The following is a 7,804-nucleotide window of genomic DNA, read 5'->3' as shown; positions in this document are numbered from 1 at the left end:
TAGGCATTGTCACGGTTCGGCAAAATGACGCGGGTTCGAATCCCGCCTCGTAATCAAATATCTTCTATTCTTTAAAAAATTCATGATTTTTTTCGCTTTGAGCAAAGTATACATACGTGAACTTTATAACGTCATATTAAGCTTTGGTCAATATTTTTATTACCATAATATGATTTCATATTCCATAGAATAATTATTACATGCTACTGCTACTGCTACAAGTTTCCCTTTGCGAATTTAATCAGAATTCACCTGGTATAGTGCTATGTTATCTGTGGTGCTAATTAACTTCAGCTTTAGAGATAGTCTTAGGATGCAGAGGGCTTTATGATATACCTTATAAAATTACAAACGTCATGTTACATGTGTCGTAAATTTCTTAACCAAGCGTAGCTTTTACCACCTCTCTCTTAGCAAAATATACAATTATATACAATATCTATAAAATGTTTCCGTGTTCTAATAAATATTTAGCTACAAATGTGTAAGAATGTCGACGGCGTAACACGATAGTTCGGTTTCCAATGAACCGAGAATCGAGACCGATGCATTCCGTGTACCCGTAATGCTTTCTGCAAACAAAATCGAGTGTCACATTCAATGCCCTATTTATTAGAGAAAACGGATTAAATATGCATGATATTCATCGTCACTTTTATAATGTGGGGACTTGAAATTTTTATTAACACGTGTCAGTATCATCAGTTTTGCTCTATTGCCCCATGTCGACGGAAAAGCTGCATCATAATTGTATGAAGCTGGAATTTTAAGAGACTTAGCTTTAAAAATACACAGAAATAAGTACGTTGCATAAACAATAATTAATATTAAGAAAATGTGCATGATAAAATCAAGTAGCATATCTGAAATCCCGAATACATAACACACTTAACATTTACTCACTACCATCGACTGCGGCGGTATTCTCCGCCGTTCTAACACTTCTTAAACGTTAGAATTTCAGGCTAATTATTACTTAAATCTATCATCATTCCTTCGAAGGGGCACCGCGCCACGTCTGCTGCGAAGTGGACGGAGTATTCATTCTAGCAAACATTTCTTTTGACCTGTTTTGACCATACAATTTTATCAGTTGTGCACTTGACATGGTTAATTGGCATAAATGGCAGAATAATTAAACTTTCTTTTGACAGATGTCACTTAAACGAGATTGTCACCGCAAGCCGTAAAAAATATACCCGCGCTTATCGACAAAAAAAAATAACCTTGAAGAAGTGTGTTTGAAACCTTTTTGCATATATTTATTGCACGAAAAAAATATTTTTATTGTTCTCCGATAATATTCAACATTAATTTAGTAAACTAATATGTTATTGCCCGAATTCGTCTTACATGTTAGGTAGGTTTAGGCGAATCAAACATATATAGCTGACACATCTAATAAACTGCCTTAAAATAAATAACTCAACAGAGTTCATAACCTCTAAGTACCTCTATTAAACCTGTAAATTCACATTATATAATGGTATTTGTATCACGGAAGCCATTTCATAGCCTGACCTTCACTGAAAATACTAATCGGGCTATGCTCTAATATTCGCTTAAAATACTAGACCATTTCCTAATTAATACGGACTTCGATAGTCACTATTGATTAAACAAACGTAAAGATCAAAGTATGCTGCCACGTCGTCTGACTAATATAACGAGGAAATACAGAGAAAAACAAAAGCTTGGTGCACGTGGCGGCCGGCAGGGTCATAGAGTTCATTCTAATGTGCATTTAATATTTAACAAACATTACAGCGATGTACGAGCCTAATTTGTACAGTCAACGTCAATGGTTCACTATTTCGTACTTGATATATTTATATTATGCAACTTACTGTTAGTAAAACTATACGTATTTATATCTTAATCGAATGAAGTAGCTTTAAATTTATTTCATGCAATAAAGGACAAAATTTTGCTTAAATACGAAAGCAACGCACAGTTTTTGAAGGACCTCCAAGGTTATTATAACCAGGTACAGATTAAATCTAAATTGCATAAAATTATGCAAGGTAAGAGTCTTGCAATTACCTCTACGTGGAGTATTTTTATCTTGATTGTACCTCGTGGACTCATTGTTTATCATTTCGATTAGATTTCTATTATTATTGTTCTGAGAAAATTAATATTCTTTTTGATTCTAATGTTTTTTCAAAATATTCTGGAAATTTACGATCTATATGTGAAATTTATATTTGTTTGATCATTAAAACCTCAGCGCAAACCCTCAAACTATCGACTAAATATCATTTCACTTCGTTTTTCATCGAACCAGAACCAAAACTAGATTTTTTAAAACACCGATACATTTTAGATACTTTTATATCTAAAATGTATCGGTGTATTTTGTTGAGTATTTTGGTGATTCTAATTAATAGTCTATGATAACAAAATTACGTAATACTAGTACAGTATTATGTTATCTGTAAAATATGATGTCGTCATGCACGCATACAAAAACTGTATAATCCTAACCAGATTAAAAACTTATACTGTCATTTTCCTCTTCTTTTGCCTAGATATAAAAAATATAAAAAGTGAAACTAAGTATCGTAGGTTTATACTACAATCGATAGTGTCTGTATTTGGATTAATTTAAATCGAATATTGTAATTAAAGTAAAAGTAAAGAAACTTTTTATGGTATGACTATATTTATAAGCAAAGAGCGGCGCCGCTAGCTATGGTATTCATATTACAATTACTAGGCTAGCAGGTATGACAGGCAATTCACAGCGCTCTAGGCAAAACAATTGTGTACCATAAAATACTAGACAGGTAAACACTTACTGGTGAAATCGGAAACACAAAATTTATGGCAAAACGGAAACGTGAACTTCGCGATATCGTTTTATATAAACAACTGAACAATTTATCGAATATCTGCCGAATACCGTCACGTAATCTAAAGTAAACAGTGCGGTGTTTTTCTAGGGATTTCTGATTAACGTCGAATGGATAAATGCAAAAAAAAAATAATTATGACTGTGTAGATTTACGTACATTTTCTCGGGTTATATTTATTCAAACAATTTATCAGGCAAATAGAATCATCAAAGAGTGAAATCTGATACTCTTTTCACTGTCACGGGTTAATATAATGATGCTATCAATTCAAACTAGACAATTTAGAATAATTTATCCTCCGCACCTATATGTTTAAAAAACTACAAACACAATAACCATGAATACAACCTCTTTTTTATGCTTAGCAAAACACAGCCGATGATAACGGTACAAAGTTTGGAGTGCCGAAAGTCTGTAACTTCTAACCGTGTGTGATTAATAACTGTCTACATCGAGGTTAATCATCGCTAACGGATTGATAACAGCCGATAATCACACTAAATTGTTCATCGATACATTGTAATATGAAAGTCGAACTCTTAACTAGCGTTTGAGAATAACGGGCTTTTAATAGAATCCTTCCACGCTACTGCTATGTTGTATTTCTGTAAAAATCAAACAAATGAATGGACAAGCACACTTCGTAATATCGTTTAATTTCTATCTTCTCATTTCTACCTGTTCTAATATTTCACAATAGTATCGCACTTCACACTAATATTATAAAAGTGAAAGTTTGTTTGTTTGTTTGGATATTTGTCCGTCAATCACGCTGAAACTACTAAACTTACTACTTTTGATAAAATTTGGTATACAGACAGGGTATGAGCTGTCTCGGGTGATAAGATACTTTTTAACCCGATTAAATACTCCCTAGGGATAAAACGGGAATCTTGATATCCGGGAGCCGGGACGAGTATTCAGTTGCTAATAAATCCTAATAAATATTGTATGAAAACTTAAGCTCTGTTTAGAGCTTTTGTTAAATAAAGAAAAATTGCCGCTGTCAATACAATTCGGCTAGAGGTTGACCTAACGGTATTTCTCCGAGCATAATTAATGTTTTCTGTGACGGCAACACTGGAGTCTAATTAAAAGCTCACTGTGCAGATATTGTGACAGCAGCTAGCTAGAATAATGAGTTAGCTCGGTCAAGTGAAAGCGTGGTCGACGAGTGTATGAACAATTGATATGGCATTTTGTATAAGTGCTTTGAATTTTTTCATATGTATATACGTATAACTTTGCATAGTTTATATAGGTATAAAAGTATATAATTAGTTTGATAAGGCGAGATTTCATATTAGATCACTTGATGACAATGTAGATGTCACAACTATTTTGATTACCATACGCCAATTTTAAAATGTCTCTGTATGTTACTTGCGGCGTAAACACTTCAAACAAATATGCCAGCAAAGTTTCAATAAAATCTATACTTCTATTCTCATAATATCAAGCTGAAGTGTTTGTTTGTTTAAAAACAATTACAAACAAACAAACAAAAATTATTTCATCGTTGAGAACGTGATCTCTCACCGCTATTTGCTGTAGTGGACCCGGGCTAATCCGACAAACGTTTTACAGGGCAGTGTCATACTGTCGATTTTTTTTTTGATTATAGATTACTGCCTATATTGAACATTAATCCACATTTGTTTTACATAAGAGTGCCCTGTAATTAGACACCTTAAATACTATTAATGCCGAAATACCTTCTCCATTGCGGCGGACTTTATGAAATTCAAGCTGAAATTATAAAACACATTTCGCTACCGCAAAGTACCTACAGCTTCAATATAGACAATCGGGAAACTCGCGAGTAGTAACTGTTTTCTAGTAAAGATCAATTGACTTTCTATTGCGCTGTGTTGTCATGCTCATTAAATACAAACTCAATATTTGAGTCTTTATGACGAGTTTTGATTACCATGTTTTTGGCAGAATGTGCGACGATTGAGATGAACCTATAAATACTTCGATGTCATTTTTATGGGAAATAAAAGTTCAAAAATGAATATAAAAAATTGAATGGAAATATAGGTACTGCTTTCGTTATTCTGTGGCCAACAGAAAAGTTAAAAATTTTTTTTTTTTTCCATAATACCTACTCAACTAAAAAGGTAATAATAGTAGCCTGTTAATTATTGAAAAATCATCACAGTAAACACAAAATTTGCATGGCCACGGTTCATATTATTAACAATTATAAAAATCTACTCCTGGTTAAAACTGCCAATTCTTTCGAACGTTAAATCGATATTGACTTTAGCGACTTCGGAACATCGTAAACTATAAAATACATAATATCGTTTCAATGCATCAACGACGAGGCGGCTTCTTCAAAGACATTGTTTTGCAAAGCATGTGTTCGTTCTGTGCACGGCCATTTAATATTATCAATATGTCCGGTTAAGGCAGGAGAAATTTTACTTGCGACCTACTCACATTTATCGGATGTTGTTTGAATTAATTAGTATTATTTATGATCAGTGGTGACTAAATGGTTTGGACCCCGGACTTAAATCGAAAAGTCGGGGTTCGAGATCCGGCGTGTTTGCAAGACATAGATTTTCAATTTATCTGTACATTACCCATGTGACCATTGCTCGAAACGGTGAAGGAAAACATCGCGAGGAAATGACATGTCCGAGATACAAAAGTTCGTTGACATGTGACATCTGCCCACCCGCACTTGGCCAGTGTGGTACATTAAAGCCTGAACCCTCATAAGAAGCCCGTATTCCTACAATAGGAACATGTATAATTATATATGAAATGATACGATATAGATTTTATTTTTTAATGGGGACGAATATTAATAAAATACTGAATATTTACTTATCAATAAGGCACGTAGGCAACATGAAGATAATATTTATACCATCCTGTAATTAGATACTTTTATGATTTGTTTGTCCTAACGAAACTAAATATAGGTACTTACCTAGACATATTTTGTACGATTGCACATAATTTATTGTGTACCCATGTTTTTCACACAAATATTGTATGTAACTGATAACAAGCGAGCCAAATATAAATTAAATCATCTTAAAACACATTATAAGAAATCCTCATTGCACGATACGAGCAAACTTTTTCATATATATGAAAAACGCCCATTTTCACAAATTTTGCTATGAAGATAGTTAGATTCAAATATATTATGATGTAATATGTTTGATTTCGAGGAATCCTTAATAGAAACGAACATTTTTTTTAATATCTTGGTACAGATTAAAATTTAGAATAAAATTTCACCGCTTCTAAAAATCTATTTTTCTTACCCCTGTATTAGTTGCCATTCCTACTTCTCAGATACGGCTTGACGGATTTTTATGACATTTTCTTTTTATTATCGGAAGGTCTAGCCATAATAAGTATAATATAATATAGTATATAATATAGCAATAATAAGTATAATATATAATAATAATATAAGTTAAAAACAAACAACAAACATTAAATTATTGAAGAATAAAATACAAATTGGTAATAGCGCCATCTCTTTGATAATTACGGCACTTATATGATAGGATGTTTTATAGCTGTGCGCGCTCTATCTATAAGACTTTTCGAACCACTCTCAAACCAATAGATGTCGTTACTAGCAAGTAATTCAAAAACTTTCGATAATAAGAAACATTTTATTTTTGTAAATAAATAGTAATAATTTAACACTGAATAAACTAAAATAGATTTAAAACCGATTAGAGGTAGTATGTGTTTAAATATATGTAATGTTTTTGTAATTTAGACAACTATTAAATAAAGTAAAGAGCATTAGGAGGGCCGTGAAATAAATTTCATTTGGCAAATTGAAGCACTTTAGACATAGATTATTTTGAGTCATTTTGAGCACACAACACGAGACATGACATTGTTAAGCGCTTAGCGCTCCGATGATGTAGGTTGCTGCACCACAGTCCACAGGTATACCCAATGCCACTGATGTATTATATTTGTCTCTGTCTTCCTATATTGAAATACAGAATAAGAAAGAGACGAGCGATCGCACAGCGCGTCACAGAGCAAACAAGGCAGCCTTCCGAGTCGACCGCGACGGGTTGGAAGTCGAAACGAACGAACCGGCGCCATTACTCTCGACGTATCCGTACGAACGTGACTGTGTCTACTTTTCACTTGTTTTTCTTCATCGATCGTGTTAGTTCATCAATACTGCGCAGTGTAAGGTAAGGAAGTTTTTATACATTGTTTTGGAAGCAGTGTGTTGCGTTTCGCGAAGTGAGTGCACAGGAAATCACTATTATATTGTTAGAAGAGCTTTCTCGCTTATTTATGCAAAGAATTTACTGAGGGCGGTTGAGTGTTCAGAGGAGTCGGAGGCTTGTGTGGCTAGCGGCGCTGCCTTAGCCGCTTGCGCAGCGTGTAGGCAGCCATATAGTGACAAATCTGGTATTGAATATTGAATTATGTCGTCTTACGTGCAGTGTTTCCGTGACTGTGCTCTTTGTGTGTGGCGTGGTGATTTCTTTCAACAACAATGGTTATCACCTTTTAGGTGATAATTGCGTATTATGCCTTGACAACGCATCCTTGCGCATACGCTAATATATGGCTTAAGTAATCCTTTCTGAGTGCCTTATCACGACGAATGATTATTGTATATAGTATATATAAACTTAATGAGATTGCACACATTTGTGTAAGTCACGTCGCGGTTAATGAGTAACAAAGCATTGAAAATGAATTCAAGATTTATAGAGTCATTTTACGTTAAAACAGTAACAGTAAAATTTCTTTTATAAATGGATGTAAAAACCAACCATCCTTTAAGCAGATAAGCTAAATCTGTATGCAATTAACCTTAATTGGTCTCAATTACGAGAACAATGGGATATAGTCCGTTTTGAATTAATTCCGAAAATTTATTTTCAATTAAACCACGGAGCGGATGTTAAAATGTAATCAGACCATGGTTT

General features: G+C 33.6%; 1 protein-coding gene across 2 annotated transcripts in view; it reads left to right on the top strand.

Annotated features, from left to right (window-relative positions):
- Positions 1-6,900: 6,900 nt before the first annotated feature.
- Positions 6,901-7,804, top strand: part of LOC119829575 — a 28,045-nt gene continuing 27,141 nt past the window's right edge. The window contains exon 1 of one of the 2 annotated variants that reach the window (XM_038352147.1): positions 6,901-7,054. The gene's annotated coding sequence lies outside the window, so the exon portion shown is untranslated. Of the gene's footprint in view, positions 7,055-7,169; positions 7,278-7,804 lie in introns of those variants that run through there. The other variant, XM_038352148.1, reaches the window with a different exon arrangement.

This window comes from Zerene cesonia, chromosome 10 (genome assembly GCF_012273895.1).
Source record: "Zerene cesonia ecotype Mississippi chromosome 10, Zerene_cesonia_1.1, whole genome shotgun sequence".
Classification (NCBI taxonomy): Eukaryota; Metazoa; Arthropoda; class Insecta; order Lepidoptera; family Pieridae; genus Zerene; species Zerene cesonia.
Note: the sequence above shows the minus strand (reverse complement) of the source record. Positions and strands in the feature narration are given on the sequence as shown.